The sequence below is a fragment of the Piliocolobus tephrosceles genome, chromosome 7 (assembly GCF_002776525.5).
Source record: "Piliocolobus tephrosceles isolate RC106 chromosome 7, ASM277652v3, whole genome shotgun sequence".
In the NCBI taxonomy this organism is placed as follows: domain Eukaryota; kingdom Metazoa; phylum Chordata; class Mammalia; order Primates; family Cercopithecidae; genus Piliocolobus; species Piliocolobus tephrosceles.
The window spans coordinates 130,758,860-130,775,991 of record NC_045440.1 but is presented as its reverse complement, the minus strand read 5'-3'; the positions used below and the strand labels follow the sequence as shown (position 1 = coordinate 130,775,991).

The window sequence follows — 17,132 nt, the reverse complement described above, 5'->3', positions numbered from 1 at the left end:
GAGTCATGACATAGGATCCACAGAATTCACAGATGCCAAACATCTACGCTTCTCTGCCACCACACATTTGGCTCACATGGTTGAAATGGGTAACACAAGCAGAGAGACGGCTTAGCCTTTCATATTTTTTCAATGGCCTATGGGAAGACAGGTTTCTTGCTTCAAATCCCAGCTCAGCCACACAGAGTTTGGTAATACTGGGCAAGTCAACCAAGCTCTCTGTGCTCCAGTTTCCTCATTATTAAAATGAGGGAAATAATAGTGCCTGCTTCAGAGGGTTGTTGTGAGAACTAAATGAAATAGTTTATCTGAGCTTTAGAAACCGCACCATATTAGTTAAAAATGCAGGCGCACTTTGGGAGGCCGAGACGGGCGGATCACGAGGTTAGGAGATAGAGACCACCCTGGCTAACACCGTGAAACCCCGTCTCTACTAAAAAAATACAAAAAAAAAAACTAGCCGGGCGAGGTGGTGGGTGCCTGTAGTCCCAGCTACTCGGGAGGCTGAGGCAGGAGAATGGCGTAAACCCGGGAGGCGGAGCTTGCAGTGAGCTGAGATCCGGCCACTGCACTCCAGCCTGGGTGATAGAGCGAGACTCCGTCTCAAAAAAAAAAAAAAAAAAAAATGCAGGCTTTTGTTTTTATTATATTTCTCTACCTTAGACTGCAAACTCTAAGAGGACAGCCCGGACTGTTTTATTCATAAAGCATTACAGGAACAGTAATTAGAACTAGGAGCTTTTCAGTGGCCTGCCTGAAATCTGAAAAATAGGTATATCATTCCAAAATTTGAAAAAAAAATCAAAGAATTAAAAATTAATAAATGTTAATAAAATATCTGTAATATGTAATATCAAGGTCAACTCAACTCTTTATTGTTTATATAAAAATATAGTAAAGTTTAAATTGCAAAACCTTATAGACAATGTGCTATTAAAACTCAAAAGTATAATTCTTTCATATATATATATTTTATGAAATATAATATATATATACACACACATAATATATATGTATAATATATGTATAATATATATATACACACACATACACACATACATATACACCTTTAAGTTCAGGGGTACATGTGCAGATTTGTTACATACGGAAACTTATGCCACAGGACTTTGTTGTACAGATACTTTCATCACCCAGGTATTAAGTCTAGTGCCCATTAGTTATTTTTCCTGATCCTCTCCCTCCTCCCAACCTCTACCCTCAGGTAGGCCTCAGTGTCTCTTGTACCCCTCTATGTGTTCATGAGTTCTCATCATTTAACTCTCATTTAAAAGTGAGAACTTGTGGTATTTGGTTTTCTGTTCCTGCCTTAGTTTGCTAAGGAAAGCAGTGTGGCAATTTCTCAAAGGCCTAAAAATGGAACTACCATTCAATCCAGCAATCCCATTACTGGTTATGTACTCAAATATTTTTAAGGCAAGACAAAGCTGCAACCAGGACACCTGGTCTCCCTGAAAGCCCTTCCACTGATGCTGTTGTTGTTTTTTCTTTTTCCCCAGTTTTTCAGGCTAAAATCCTGGATCATCTTGGGCACTGTTCTCTCTTGCCCACCCTTTCCCATATCCAGAGTTCCATCACTTCTCTCTGTTTCCACTGCTAACTCCCTGGTCCAAGCCACTGCACCTCTTTTCGTGATTATTGCCACGGCCTCCTTGGTGGTTCCCTGACCCCACTCTTGCTCTGAACTATCCAATTAAAACCTGAATTAGATCATCTCATCCTCATCTCACAGCTTTCTTGTGGCTCCTCTGCCTTCTCAGGAAAAATCTAAATTCTAGATGACCTAAAAAGCTCTTGTCTCTTACTGTTTATCTGACCTCATTTACTACCACCTTTTTCTTTGATCATTCTGTTCCAGCCACACTGGCCTCCTTACCACTCCTCAAATATGCCAAGCTCAGCCCCCACACCCCAGGGCTTTGAACTGGCTGATCCTCCTTCCTGGAATGCCTTTCCCCAAATATCAGCTTGGCCAACTCCCTCCTCTCCTCTAAGTGTCAGTTTAAACATGACTTCAGTAGGAGCTGTCTTAACGTTCTATTAATATTGTAATTCCTCTCATGATACTTCACACCTCTTTCCCTGATATGCTTTCCACATACCATGAAATGTCTGCTGAGATAATTTATAAAATCGCTTATTTTTTTATTGTCACTTCAAAGAGGGCAGTGTGTTTTGTGTTTTGTTTAGTGCCAGACTACTTGATGACGAAGAGAGTGCCTGGCACACAGTAGGTGCTCAATATATACTTGTTGAATAAATGTGTCAATGTTTGATGTACATACCTTTTATTATGTTTGATTTGCTACCAGTGCTGCCTCCAAATACAGGAGTGCTTCATGAGATGTCGACAAAAGGTCTTAAAATATTCCACAAAAATCTTAAAATATTTCATGAGAAAATTTTTTATAGCAGCACCTGGAATTTTTATAGCAGCACCTGGAATTTAGCTTGCATAGGGCCCTCTATGAGTTGACCCTGTTTATCTATTCAGCTTTACTTCTCCCCTCTATCCACTTTGTATTTCATTCTCTACTACTTCCAACTGATTGTAATGTGACCAGACTCCAGACTATCTTATGTCTCTTTGCTTTTGTTTATCTGTTACTTCTCTCCAGAATTCCCTGCCTCTTCTTATTTTTTTCTGGCCAATTCTCACTCTCCAGGACTCAGAGCTTTCTCCTCAGGAGACTTTCATGAGTCTCATGTTGAGTTAGGTGACCCAATCCTCTGTTCTTCATAGTCATTCATGTGTTTATCTAGCTCAGTATTTGCCATACTACATTGAAATTGTTTCCTTATGTACCCATCTCTCCCTCTAGATTGCAAACTCCTAGAGAAGGGCTCAACAGTGAGTGCTGAGGGTGCACAGAGGAGGAAGGCAGCACAATGATGGAAGACTTCTTAAAGAGGTATGTTCCAAGAGCCCCCACTTCCTTTCATGGGAGACTCATGCTCTTACACCCAGACTATCTAGGGATACATCTAATGTAGTCATGGAAAGAACAGGGGACTTGAGTACCAGACTGACATGATTTTGAACCCTTGCTCCCTATTGACCAGATGTGTTCTTGAACAAGTCTCTGAGTCTCAGTGTCCTTTCTGCATGGTGGGGATAATGATACTGCACTACATATATAAGGTATCTGGCACATGTAAATGTCCAATACATGCTGATTTCTTCACCTGCCTCTCATCCCTGGGAAAGAAGTAAACTCATCTACTCTTGGTACCCATTTATTCCCCCTCAGTTGGAAGCATGAGGTGCGCAGCTGCCTGACCTGGGGGAAGGGCTGCAAGCAGTAGGTGTTAGATGTGGTGGAGCTTGTTGACTTCCTCCCAGGGACCCAGCTAACAAACTGCCTGTTCCTTGATAGTCAAGTTCAACTTTCACTTCTTAGCACCACAGGAAGTTGACTGAACATAAACTGAAGTCTCTCTCAAACAGAACACATCTTTGCCAGGTCCCTGTCCTTCCTAACCTCATTCCTGCTCTCCCCAGTGAGCAGGGATGCCCTCCCTTCTCCCCTCAGCACCACTGACGGGCAAGGGTACTCAGAACTACTACCCCATGGGCCATGTCATGTGCCAGGAGCTGCACCCAGGACCTGAATAGAGTAGTTGGCTCCCATTGAATGTTCATAGTTACCCCAGGATAAAGAGGGGACACTAAGATCATTTTCTATTTTGCTGTGATCAGGTTCAGTGAGCTAAAGTCACCCACCTTCCCAGTCTCCACTAATAGAAGTCATGTATCAGTGCTATTGGTCCTTCTAAGGATTCAAAATTCATAATCATGGAGCTTCATTTACAGGCAGAAGTTTCTTTCATAGTTTTCTAAGTGTTCCTTTTAGCAACAATGGAGAAAATCAAAGAAGGCAAAGGTGAAGGGAGAAAATGACATTTCCTTTTTTGTCCTTTGCTCTTGTAACCTTTTGCTTTAGTTTCCTTACTATGTCTCTGAGGGTGAAACTAGTGGTGAGAGTGGTCCAAAATGGGTTTAATGAATCTGATTCTGGGGACACAAGGTGAATTTGGTATATTTTTCCCTTTCCCTAAAGATAGAGAGACAATATAACATCGTCTTTACATTAATAGACTCTGGAGCCAATTTTCTTAGGTTCATTCTCTTTCCTTTCACGTGTGTTGATTTTCAATAAACATCTTGCACCCAATTCCATCTTACTGTTTTATTTTCAAAAAATTTAATTTGAGAAAGTTAGCTGTATGAATTTTTTCTCTTTTAAAAAATTATTTAACTAATTGCAATTATTTCCATCTATACTATTCTACTGAAACCATTTTAACGTGGGCTTAATAACTTCATTGTATGTTAATGTTAATTTTTCATGCTTTACCTTCTTGGTTTTCTAGCTGCATTTAATGTGGTTGACAACTCACTCTTTGAAGCTCTATTCCTCTGGCTACTATAATATGAGACACTTTGTCTCCTTCTTCAGTCTCTGTCTTCTCCACAGTCTTCTTTTCCTTTTATATACCTTTAAATATTAATGTTTCCCAGAGATATATTCTTAACTCACTTCTCTACTGATTCTATGTATTTTTCTTGATCCAACTCTTCTAATTTTATCCATTTTGATCATTTTATAATTTGTATTTTCTATTTTGATCTCTTTTCAATCTTCCAGACCTAAATATCCAAATGCCTGATGGATAGTGCTTTCTTTTTTACTATCAAACTCTCAAAGGCACCATGTTCAAAAGGAATTAGTCGTCAGTCTCACTACACATAAGCTTCCTCTTGTGTTCAAGCTAGAGACTTGAGAGTCTTCTTGTTCCCTTCTTCTCCTTATTTTCTCCATAATCAATCATCAAGTCATGTGGATTTTGTTCCTAAATATGTTAACTTCTTTCCTGTCTCACTTTATCTCCCTTACATATAGGTATTTAAGACCCCCAGTGTCTCTCACATAGACTTTGGCAATAACCTTCTAATATCAGTCAACCTAACCAATAGGCCACCAGTGCTTCTTGCAGAATCTGGACAAGGTAGAACACTGAGAATACTCACACTGGTCATATATGTATGAGTTGGTATGACATATAGGGAAGTTGAAGACTTACATGGCCTTTGGCCCAGCAATATACACCAGAATACATTAGAGAAACTCTAGCATGTGTACACAGTGATATACACACAAAATGTTCACAATGCCATTATTTTTAATAGCAAAATTATGGAAACAACACAAGTGTTTATCCATAACAGAATGGATAAATGAGCCATGGCATAGTCATACAATGTAAAATAATATAATGGTCCAAATGAATGATCTGAAGAGATGTCATTATTGCAATCTGATAAAAGACTGAGTTAAAATGCAATTTGTGAAAAATGTTAATCATTTGACATTATTTAATACAAAGTTTTAAAACATGCAAACAACTGTATATATTATTTATGTATATATGCAAATTCAGCAATAATATTAAATCATGCCTGGGAATGATAAGTATCAAAGTCAGAAATTGGTTACCCTTGGGAAGAGAGGTATGTATCAGCAGTGGGGCACATAGGATGTTTCAGCCATATCTGTAATGTTTCTTTGCTTTAAAAAATTTAAATCAAGCTTGACAAAGTGTGACATTTGATTAAGCAGGATAGTGAGGGTGTATCTGTTACTTATATTGTTCTTTATAATTTTCTCTGTGCTAAAGCATTTTGTAATTAAAAAAATCCTGACCGTCTTACACGCTTAAAATACAGCAGTGGCCTCCAGTTGCCCACCAGGTAGGATCCACATTCTTTAATGGAAAGCCCTTCCTTGCTTGGAACATGTCAACTTAGATTGGACATTTGTAGTTGTATTTCTAAGAACTATTCCCTTTTGTCAATGGAGCCTCATTTCCACTTGGATATCTGGGTGGTTTAGGGAAACTGACCTCAAAACCCAATTCTAAATTTCGACCATGTGACCTTGGCTTAATCAATTAGCACATCTCTTTCCCTCACCTCTGGGGATGATCATATGAACTAAGCCAGCTGCAATAGAGTTAACCTCATGTTCCTAATGAGAAACCCAGAACAAAATGCTTTATTTTTCTTCAATTTTTTATTAGGTCAGCTCCTAAATCAATTAAGAAATAACAACAGTGACAACAAAACTAAAAAATATGAAGAGGCTGAAATGTGAAAGCTCTGCCAACTGCAATATGTAGCTGCTAAGGTTGCTGTATTTATTGCCATCAAGCAAGTGTTCCAGGAAAGAGCAGAGAAGATGTGCCTGGGAGTCTTTATGCGTAGGTCTGCAAGTGGTACATACCACTACTACTCAAATGCCATTGGCTAGAATTGAGTTGCATGGATACACCCAATTGTAAAAGAGGGAAATAGACACTATTGTGCCCAGGAAGAAAAGAAAATTCATTTATGGAAGAGGTAGCTAGTCTCTCACAGCCATGAAAAAAGTGTTTAGCTAATTGAAGCAAATAGCAGTCATCTTGTGTCCCTAAGGCAAGTTAGACTAATATTGAAGTGGAAACCATGAGGAAAGGAGTGATAATGAAACTAACCACATCTTTGAGGATATGCATTCATTTCCTACAACATGAATTTATTGAGGACCTACTGTAATACAAGCAGCGTGGTAGACACCAAGAGAACTGATGTCCTCCTCCTTCCTGCCTGCTGGAAGCCTATATTCTGGAGGGGATAGAGCTAGCAGATCAGATCTAACTGGAAATCTGCTGTGCCTCTATGTATTTTAGTGATGTGAGCCAATATTTCCCCTTGATTGTTCAAAGTCATTCGGTCGACATATTTTGTTGCTTTAAATTGAACACATTCTTATGTGCAGCCTCTGTCTCCTCATTTCCAACCAAGCAAAATAGCTTGTTCTCTGTATGCAGGAACACATGATATTTCCCACGTGGCTTTGTGCATATCTCCACCTCAATTTAAAATGCCTTCCGGGAGGGCACCAAGATGGCCGAATAGGAACAGCTCCAGCCTCCAGCTCCCAGCGTGAGTGACACAGAAGAGGGGTGATTTCTACCTTTCCAACTGAGGTACTGGGTTCATCTCACTGGGGCATGTCAGACAGTTGGTGCAGGAGAGCAGGTGCAGCCCAAGGAGCAAGAGCCTAAGCAGGGCAAGGCATCACCTCACCCAGGGAGCACAAGGGGGAATGGAATTCCTTTTCCTAGCCAAGGGAAACTGTGACACACAACATCTGGAAAATCAGGTCACTCCCACCCTAATACTGCGCTTTACCAAGGGTCTCAGCAAAGGGCACACCAGGAGATTATATCCCTTGCCTGGCTTGGAGGGTCCCACGCCCATGGAGCCTCCCTCATTGCTAGCACAGCAGCCTGATATCTAACTGCAAGGCGGCAGAGAGACTGGGGGAGGGACATCCACCATTGCTGAGGCTTAAGTAGGTAAACAAAGCAGCCCAGAAGCTCAAACTGGGTGGAGCCCACCACAGCTCAAGGAGGGGTGCCTCCTTGGGTCTACCTGCCTGCCTCTGTAGACTCCACCTCTGGGGACAGGGCATAGCCAAATAAAAGGCAGCAGAAACCTCTGCAGATGTAAATGTCCCTGTCTGACATCTTTGAAGAGAGTAGTAGTTTTCCCAGTACAGAGTTTGAGATCTGAGAACGGACAGACTGTCTGCTCAAGTGGGTCCCTGACCCCCGAGTAGCCTAATTGGGAGACATCCGCCACTAGGGGCAGACTGACACCTCATGCCTCACACGGCTGGGTATACCTCTGAGACAAAGCTTCCAGAGGAATAATCAGACAGCAACACTTGCTGTTCAGCAATATTCTCTCTTCTGCAGCCTTCGCTACTGATACCCAGACAAACAGGGTCTGGAGTGGACCGCAGACAAACTCCAACAGACCTGAAGCTGAGGGTCTTGACTGTTAGAAGGAAAACTAACAAACAGAAAGGACATCCACACAAAAACCCCATCTGTAACTTACCATCATCAAAGACCAAAGGTAGATAAAACCACAAAGATGGGGAAAAGTAGTTCAGAAAAGCTGAGAATTCTAAAAATCAGAGCACCTCTCCCTCTCCAAAGGAATGCAGCTCATCGCCAGCAATCAAACAAAGCTGAATGGAGAATGACTTTGGCGAGTTGAAGGAAGAAGGCTTCAGATGATCAAACTTCTCAGAGCTAAAGGAGGAATTACGAACCCAGCGCGAAGAAACTAAAAACCTTGAAAAAAGATTTGACGAATGAATAACTATAATAACCAATGCAGAGAAGTCCATAAATGACCTGAAAGAGATGAAAACCATTACACAAGAACTATGTGACAAATACACAAGCTTCAGTCACTGACTCGATCAACTGGAAGAAAGGGTATCAGTGACTGAAGATCAAATGAACGAAATGAAGCGAGAAGAGAAGTCTAAAGAAAAAAGAGCAAAGAGAAATGAAAAAAGCCTTTAAGAAGTATGGGATTATGTGAAAAGACCAAATCTACGTCTGATTGGTGTACCTGAAAGTGATGGGGAGAATGCAACCAAGTTGGAAAACACTTTGCAGGATATTGTCCAGGAGAACTTCACCAACCTAGCAAGGCAGGCCAACATTCAAATTCAGGAAATACAGAGAACGCCACAAAGATACTCGTTGAGAAGAGCTCCAAAACACATAATTGTCAGATTCACCAAAGTTGAAATGAAGGAAAAAATGTTAAGGGCAGTCAGAGAGAAAGGTCGGGTTACACACAAAGGGAAGCCCATCAGACTAACAGCAGATCTCTCGGCAGAAACTCTACAAGCCAGAAGACAGCGGGGGCCAATATTCAACATTCTTAAAGAATTTTCAACCCAGAATTTCATATCCAGCCAAACTAAGTTTCATCAGTGAAGGAGAAATAAAATCCTTTACAGACAAGCAAATGCTGAGAGATTTTGTTACCACCAGGCCTGCCTTACAAGAGCTCCTGAAGGAAGCACTAAACATGGAAAGGAATAACCAGTACCAGCCATTGCAAAACCATGGCAAAATGTAAAGACCATTGATACTAGGAAGAAACTGCATCAACTAACAAGCAAAATAACCAGTTAACATCATAATGACTGGATAAAATTCACACATAACAATATTGACCTTAAATGTAAATGGGCTAAATTGTCCAATTAAAGGACACAGACTGGCAAATTGGATAAAGAGCCAAGACCCATCAGTTTGCTGTATCCAGGAGACCCATCTCACGTGCATAGACACACATAGGCTCAAAATAAAGGGATGGAGGAAGATCTACAAAGCAAATGGAAAACAAAAAAAGGCAGGGGATGCATTATTAGTCTCTGATACAACAGACTTTAGACCAACAAAGATCAAAAGAGACAAAGAAGGCCATTACATAGTGGGAAAGGGATCAATTCAACAAGAAGAGCTAACTATCCTAAATATATATGCACCCAATACAGAAGCACCCAGATTCATAAAGCAAGTCCTTAGAGACTTACAAGAGACTTAGACTCCCACACAATAATAATGGGAGACTGTAACACACCACTGTCAACATTAGACAGATCAACGAGACAGAAAGTTAACAAGGATATCCAGGAATTGAACTCATCTCTGCACCAAGCGGACCTAATAGACGTCTACAGAACTCTCCACCTCAAATCAACAGAATATATGTTCTTCTCAGTACCACATCACACTTATTCCAAAATTGACCACATAATTGGAAGTAAAGCACTCCTCAGCACATGCAAAAGAACAGAAATTATAACAAACTGTGTCTCTCAGACCACAGTGCAATCAAACTAGAACTCAGGACTAAGAAACTCAATCAAAACCACTCAACTACATGGAAACTGAACCACCTGCTCCTGAATGACTACTAGGTACATAATGAAATGAAGGCAGAAATAAAGATGCTCTTTGAAACCAATGAGAACAAAGATACAACTTACCACAATCTCTGGGACACATTTAAAGCAGTGTGTAGAGGGAAATTTACAGCACTAAATGCCCACAAGAGAAAGTAGGAAAGATCTAAAATTGACACCTTAACATCACAATTAAAAGAACTAGAGAAGCAAGAGCAAACACATTTAAAAGCTAGCAGAAGGCAAGAAATAACGAAGATCAGAGCAGAACTGAAGGAGACAGAGACACAAGAACCCTTTAATAAAATCAATGAATCCAGGAGCTGGTTTTTTGAAAAGATCAACAGAATTGATACGCTGCTAGCAAGACTAATAAAGAAGAAAAGAGAGAAGAATCAACGAGACAATATAAAAAATGATGAAGGGATATTACCACTGACCCCACAGAAATACAAACTACCATCAGATAATACTATAAACACTTCCATGCAAATAAACTAAAAAATCTAGAAGAAATGGATAAATTCCTGGACACATACACTCTCCCAAGACTAAACCAGAAAGAAGTTGAATCCCTGAATAGACCAATAGCAGGCTCTGAAATTGAGGCAATAATTAATAGCCTACCAACCAAAAAAAGTCCAGGACCAGACGGATTCACAGCCGAATTCTACCAGAGGTACAAGGAGGAACTGGTACCATTCCTTCTGAAACTATTCCAATCAATTGAAAAAGAGGGAATCCTCCCTAACTCATTTTATGAGGCCAACATCATCCTGATACCAAAGCCTGGCAGAGACACAACAAAAAAAAGAGAATTTCAGACCAATATCCCCAATGAACATCGATGCAAAAATCCTCAATAAAATACTGGCAAACCAAATCCAGCAGCACATCAAAAAGCTTATCCACCATGATCAAGGGGGCTTCATCCCTGGGATGCAAGGCTGGTTCAACATATGCAAATCAATAAACGTAATCCAGTGTATAAACAGAACCAAAGACAAAAACCACATGATTATCTCAATAGATGCAGAAAAGGCTTTTGACAAAATTCAACAACGCTTCATGCTAAAAGCTCTCAATAAATTCGGTATTGATGGAACGTATCTCAAAATAATAAGAGCTATTTATGACAAACCCACAGCCAATGTCATACTGAATGGGCAAACACTGGAAGCATTCCCCTTAAAAACTGGCACAAGACAGGGATGCCCTCTCTCACCACTCCTATTCAACACAGTGTTGGAAGTTCCAACCAGGGCAGTCAGGCAAGAGAAAGAAATAAAGCGTATTCAGTTAGGAAAAGAAGAAGTTAAATTGTCCCTATTTGCAGACGGCATGATTATATATTTAGAAAACCCCATCATCTCAGCCCAAAATCTCCTTAAGCTAATAAGAAACTTCAGTAAAGTCTCAGGATACAAAATCAATGTGCAAAAATCACAAGCATTCTTATACAACAATACCAGACAGAGAGCCAAATCATGAATTAACTCCCATTCACAATTGCTTCAAAGGGAATAATACACCTAGGAATCCAGCTTGCAAGGGATGTGAAGGACCTCTTCAAGGAGAACTACAAACCACTGCTCAATGAAATAAAAGAGGACACAAACAAATGGAAGAACATTCCATGCTCATGGATAGGAAGAATCAATATTGTGAAAATGGCCATACTGCCCAAGGTAATTTATCGATTCAATGCCATCCCCATTAAGCTATCAATGACGTTCTTCACAGAATTGAAAAAACTACTTTAAAGTTCATATGGAACCAAACAAGAGTCCGCATTGCCAAGACAATCCTAAGTCAAAAGAGCAAAGCTGGAGGCATCACGCTACCTGACTTCAAACTATACTACAAGGCTATAGTAACCAAAACAGCATGGTACTATTACCAAAACAGAGATATAGACCAATGGAACAAAACAGAACCCTCAGAAATAATACCATGCATCTACAACCATCTGATATTTGACAAATCTGACAAAAACAAGAAATGGGGAAAGGATTCCCTATTTAATAAATGGTGCTGGGAAAACTGGCTAGCCATATGTAGAAAGCTGAAAATGGAACCCTTCCTTACACCTTATACAAAAATTATTTCAAGATGGATTAGAGACTTAAATGTTAGACCTGAAACCATAAAAACCCTAGAAGAAAACCTAGGTAATACCATTCAGGACATAGGCATGGGCAAGGACTTCATGTCTAAAACACCAAAAGCAATGGCAACAAAAGCCAAAATTGACAAATGGGATCTAATTAAACTAAAGAGCTTCTGCACAGCAAAAGAAACTACCATCAGAATGAACAGGCAACCTATAGAATGGGAGAAAATTTTTGCAATCTGCTCATCTGACAAAGGGCTAATATCCAGAATTTACAAGGAACTGAAAACAAATTTACAAGAAAAAGCAAACAACCCCATTAAAAAGTGGACAAAGGATATGAACAGACACTTCTCAGAAGAAAGCATTTATACAGTCAACAGACACATGAAAAAATGCTCATCATCACTAGCCATCAGAGAAATGCAAATCAAAACCACAATGAGATACCATCTCACACCAGTGAGAATGGCGATCATTAAAAAGTCAGGAGACAACAGGAGCTGGAGAGGATGTGGAGAAATAGGAACACTTTTACACTGTTGGTGGGAGTGTAAACTAGTTCAACCATTGTGGAAAACAGTGTGGCGATTCCTCAAGGATCTAGAACTAGAAATGCCATTTGACCCAGCTATCCCATTACTGGGTATATACCCAAAGGATTATAAATCATGCTGCTATAAAGATACATGCACATGTATGTTTATTGTGGCACTATTCACAATAGCAAAGACTTAGAACCAACCCAAATGTCCATCAATGACAGACTGGATTAAGAAAATGTGGCACATATACACCATGGAATACTGTGCAGCAATAAAAAAGGCTGAGTTCATGTCCTTTGTAGGGACATGGATGCAGCTGGAAACCATCATTCTTAGCAAACTATCGAAAGAACAGAAAACCAAACACCACATGTTCTCACTCATAGGTGGGAATTGAACAATGAGAACACTTGGACACAGGAAAGGGAACATCACACACTGGGGCCTGTTGTGGGGTGGGGGGAGCGGGAAGGGATAGCATTAGGAGATATACCTACTGTAAATGACGAGTTAACGGGTGCAGCACACCAAGATGGCACATGTATACGTATGTAACAAGCCTGTGCATTGTGCACACAGACCCTAGAACATAAAGTATAAAACAAAAACAAACAAACAAAAAAAAACGCCTTCCGATCCCTGCTCTAAGTCACACAGTTTAATAATGGTAGATACAGAATTTGAGTTATTCTCTAATAGGTCTTTTAAACAATGCCTTCTTCTTTTCATTCTTTCCGTCTTATAATGGATATTCTTTCTGGTGCATCACATAAAGGAATGTAACTATATGCATGTGATGATGAGAATATTTATATGTATTTATGACTATTACAAAAAATTAGAAAGATTCTAACATTCTAGAGGAGCATTTATTTTATTTTTTTAATTGAGAAACGTCTAATTTTATTTATTTATTTGTGCAAATTTATGGGGTACTTGAGAAAATGGGTTACATGTATATAACGTGTAGTGATCCAATCAGGACACTAAGGGTGTCCATCACCTGAGTGTATTATATTTTTGTTAAGTCTAACCATCCTACCCCAGGAGAACATTTTAAAAACTGTTCTGTAGAGATACTACTCAAATTAAGTTCTCAGTCCTGAAACATCAGATCAGCTAGGAATTTGACTAAAATGCAAGCTCTCCAATGACAAATGAGACCACTTGAATCAGAATTTCTTGAGTGGAGCCCACACATCTGTATTTTAGCAACCTTTCCAATGATACTTATGTACATGCTCAAGCTTGAAAACCACTTTCCTAGGACATTAGTTCCTCAACAAGATTTGTGAGTAACCTTGTTTCATGAAAAAGTGTTTAGGAGATACTGATTCAATAAAAACTAATCAGGTTTTTATTGTTTGCAGGGCTTTCAAAACTTGAAATAGGCCACTATGCATTGTTAATTTCCAAGAGGAAGATGCTTATGTCCTCAATGAATATCTTCCCGCCATGAAGTACTCTTCTTGCCTCACTTTTTAAAACAATTATTAACACCTGGCAGAAGTAGGAAGCCAGCTTACAGCTTAGAAAAAGTTGACCTAAAATAGTGACTCATTTTCATACATTATTTATTTGTCATCATGCTTATCTTTCTCTCTCTAAATTGTATATTTCATCTCTGTGATCACAGATTGAGCCTCATATTTCATATCTGCCCCTGGCCTAATGTTTGTTTACAGAACGAGCTCAATGAATATTGTTAAGTGAGTAGGATTTAATTTATTTGATAAATAGATAACCTTAAGTTTTAAACCGTGGATTTCACATGAGGACATTTACTTACTACTGTTGAGGTATAATTAATTTTTAATACTCTTTAGGTACTCATAATAAAGAACAGGATATTTGGAGAAGGAAGACAGTATCATTCCTGGTTCTTAGTCTTACCGGTTTGTTGATCATGAGTATATGAACTTTCTGTGGCTCAGTGCCTTCCTCTGTAAAATGGGAACACAGTGATGTTCATCTCACAGGATTGATTTGTAAAAGGGCTGGATGAGGTTATGAGAATGTTTTGCAAAGTGATATAGAAAGATTAATTGCAAACTTCATTTGAATCTTAAATTGTTTGAGATAGGTCATGCTATGAATCAACTACGAAGTGCAGATACTGTCAAGATTAAATATTTCTTTCCAAAGAGCTGAGAGGAGGGGCTGCTTGTTTCTTTCTTTCTTTCTTTTAAGAAAGATGCCAGGATGGGCTCATTTTGGGGTTTTCCTTTCACTTGCTCATCTTACTTTTTCTTTAGTTTCTCTATTCATTACAATACAGTGCTGTAAAGCTTTGTGGCATTTTTATTTTGTGGGAGATGAATCTGAATAAAGAATTACAGTTAAATCATTACTAAGTTTGACGAATGAGTACCAAAGAACTCTTCAATATGTCATTTTTTAAGTTTTTTAAATAATTGGCTTTCAGTGGTTCCCTCTAAGGAATTTTAATTTTGAATAATGCATAGAAAAATGTGCACACGCACAAATCATTCAGTGTCCACCTTGAGGGAAATAAAGGTGCCTATGAAGTGAAACTTTACCTTTCTATGTCACCAGCTTCCTGTTAGAGCACAGTTTTTCTTTGTTCAAAGTCTAAGCATTGAAGAACTTCTTCTTAGTAGGTAGTTTTTTTGTTTGTTTATTTTTTTGCGATGCAGTCTCACTCTGTTGCCCAGGCCGTAGTGCAGTGGCATAATCTCAGTTCACTGCAAGCCCCGCCTCCCGGGTTCACACCATTCTCCTGCTTCAGCCTCCCAAATAGCTGGGACTACAGGCGTCCGCCAGCACGCCCGGCTAATTTTTTTGTATTTTTTGTAGAGACTGGGTTTCACTATGTTAGCCAGGATGGTCTGGATCTCCCGACCTCATGATCCACCTGCCTCGGCCTCCCAGAGTGCTGGGATTACAGGCATGATTTCGGAGGTAGTTTTGAGTAGGGAGTATACATTTAAAATACTGAAACTCAGTTAAGGAATAATCTAATACTGTATTCAACTGAAACTCAGTTGAGAAATTTCTTTCCAATAATGTAAAAAGGAGAATCAATGGCAGTAACAAGAGAGATGATTTGCTGATAATTATAACAAATATTTACTACAGATCTGTTATGCACCATGAACTGTGCTAAATGCTTTATACATACAACTTTATTTTGTGCTCCAATAACCTATTACATAGAAATTGTTATTATTCCCACTTTCTAGATTAATAAATTGGTTTTGAGGGGTCATATAGACGAAACAACTCACTCAATATCACAAGCTGTTATGTGGTGAAGTTTGCATGATCAGTACAGTGTTCTGGTCCTGCCACTCATTGAGTGGTACTAGCCAAGATCTGGAAGCTCTTCTGGTCTTAGTTTCTCTAGCTGTGAAGTTAGAATGACTAGGACTAATCATAGAATATGAGAGTACATGTGAAAAAAATGTCTTTTTAAAGAGTATGAAAAACTTGGGTTGTAAAATTTTCTTGTGGATAATTTATTATCAATTTTCTTTTTTAGATAACACTAACAGAGTTGACCTTAGAATTGGAGTGCCTGGGTTAGAACCTTGGTATCACCTTCTTACTGTTAGACTTTGGTCAAGTTAGTAACTTTTCTGTTCCTCATTTGTGAAATATAGTTAATGGATGTGTGTGTGTGTGTGTGATGCTTTTATCGGGACATAACCCCATTGTAAGTTGAGGAGCATTTGTGGTTATATACATATTTATTTGTGTGTGTGTGTCTGTCTGCCTGTCTGAGAACAGTGCTGGCACAAAAGTGCTTAATACACTTCACTCATTATTATTAATATTACTATTGTTGCATTTTCACTTTGAAGGCATACTTCTGATGTGAGTTCAGGAGGAGACACTGGCAAGGACAGCAAAGAACAGGAGAACACTCTAGCTTCCCTGATAGCATTCGAGGTGCTGTCCAAAGTGAGTTTTCCTCAAGCAGAGAGATGCACTGTCTCTTTTATGCTTTGTTTTTCCTACTTGCCTACTCTATTTACACCTTCCAAGTAAGGACCAATCAGTAAAACCCCAAGAGAGTCACTGTCGTGAAGATAATTATGAACTGGCTGAGTCCTTGCAATGTTTATTATTTAGGTTTTTAAGAACAGATAATTAAAGGCCCCACAGAATCTAGTCTCTCCCAATTGTAAAAGTGGGGTCTTAATAGAAACCCACAGAGCACTTGGGGTTGTGCACTTGCTTCTGAAAGTTCTCTTAATAAATCACTGACCTGGTGCACTCCCTGGGGTATTTCATGACCATGTGAAATCACTTACTGTTTCTAATTTGCATTTTTCCTGAGTTTGCATATTTTTCTTGCATCTGCTTTGTTACCAATGTACCAAGTCCTTATACATTTGGACTGCATTTACTGCAGTTTGGAATGGTTTCTCAGAAATGGGACATTAAAATCCTGGAGTGTGACACGGAGACGTGGAAAGGGCTTCCTTTGTAAGCTGTTCAGGCATGCTGAGCATTAGTGTAGAAATTATTTTTTCCTTAATTTTCTTGGATAGCAACCTATATAGGATCTTATAATTGTGTGTAAGAATTCATTAAAGAAACTCTCTTGATTGCTAGAAATCCAAGCTGCTAGTGAGGAGAGAACTGCAGTGATTTGTTGCAGCAGAA

At 39.3% G+C, this 17,132-nt stretch overlaps 1 long non-coding RNA gene across 1 annotated transcript; it reads left to right on the top strand.

The window, feature by feature from the left end:
- The first annotated feature begins 2,777 nt into the window (after positions 1-2,777).
- On the top strand, positions 2,778-16,422 carry LOC111550151. Its single transcript, XR_002733945.2, has 3 exons — positions 2,778-2,930; positions 16,003-16,070; positions 16,325-16,422. It is a non-coding gene; the product is annotated as an uncharacterized LOC111550151 (long non-coding RNA).
- The last annotated feature ends 710 nt before the right edge of the window (positions 16,423-17,132 follow it).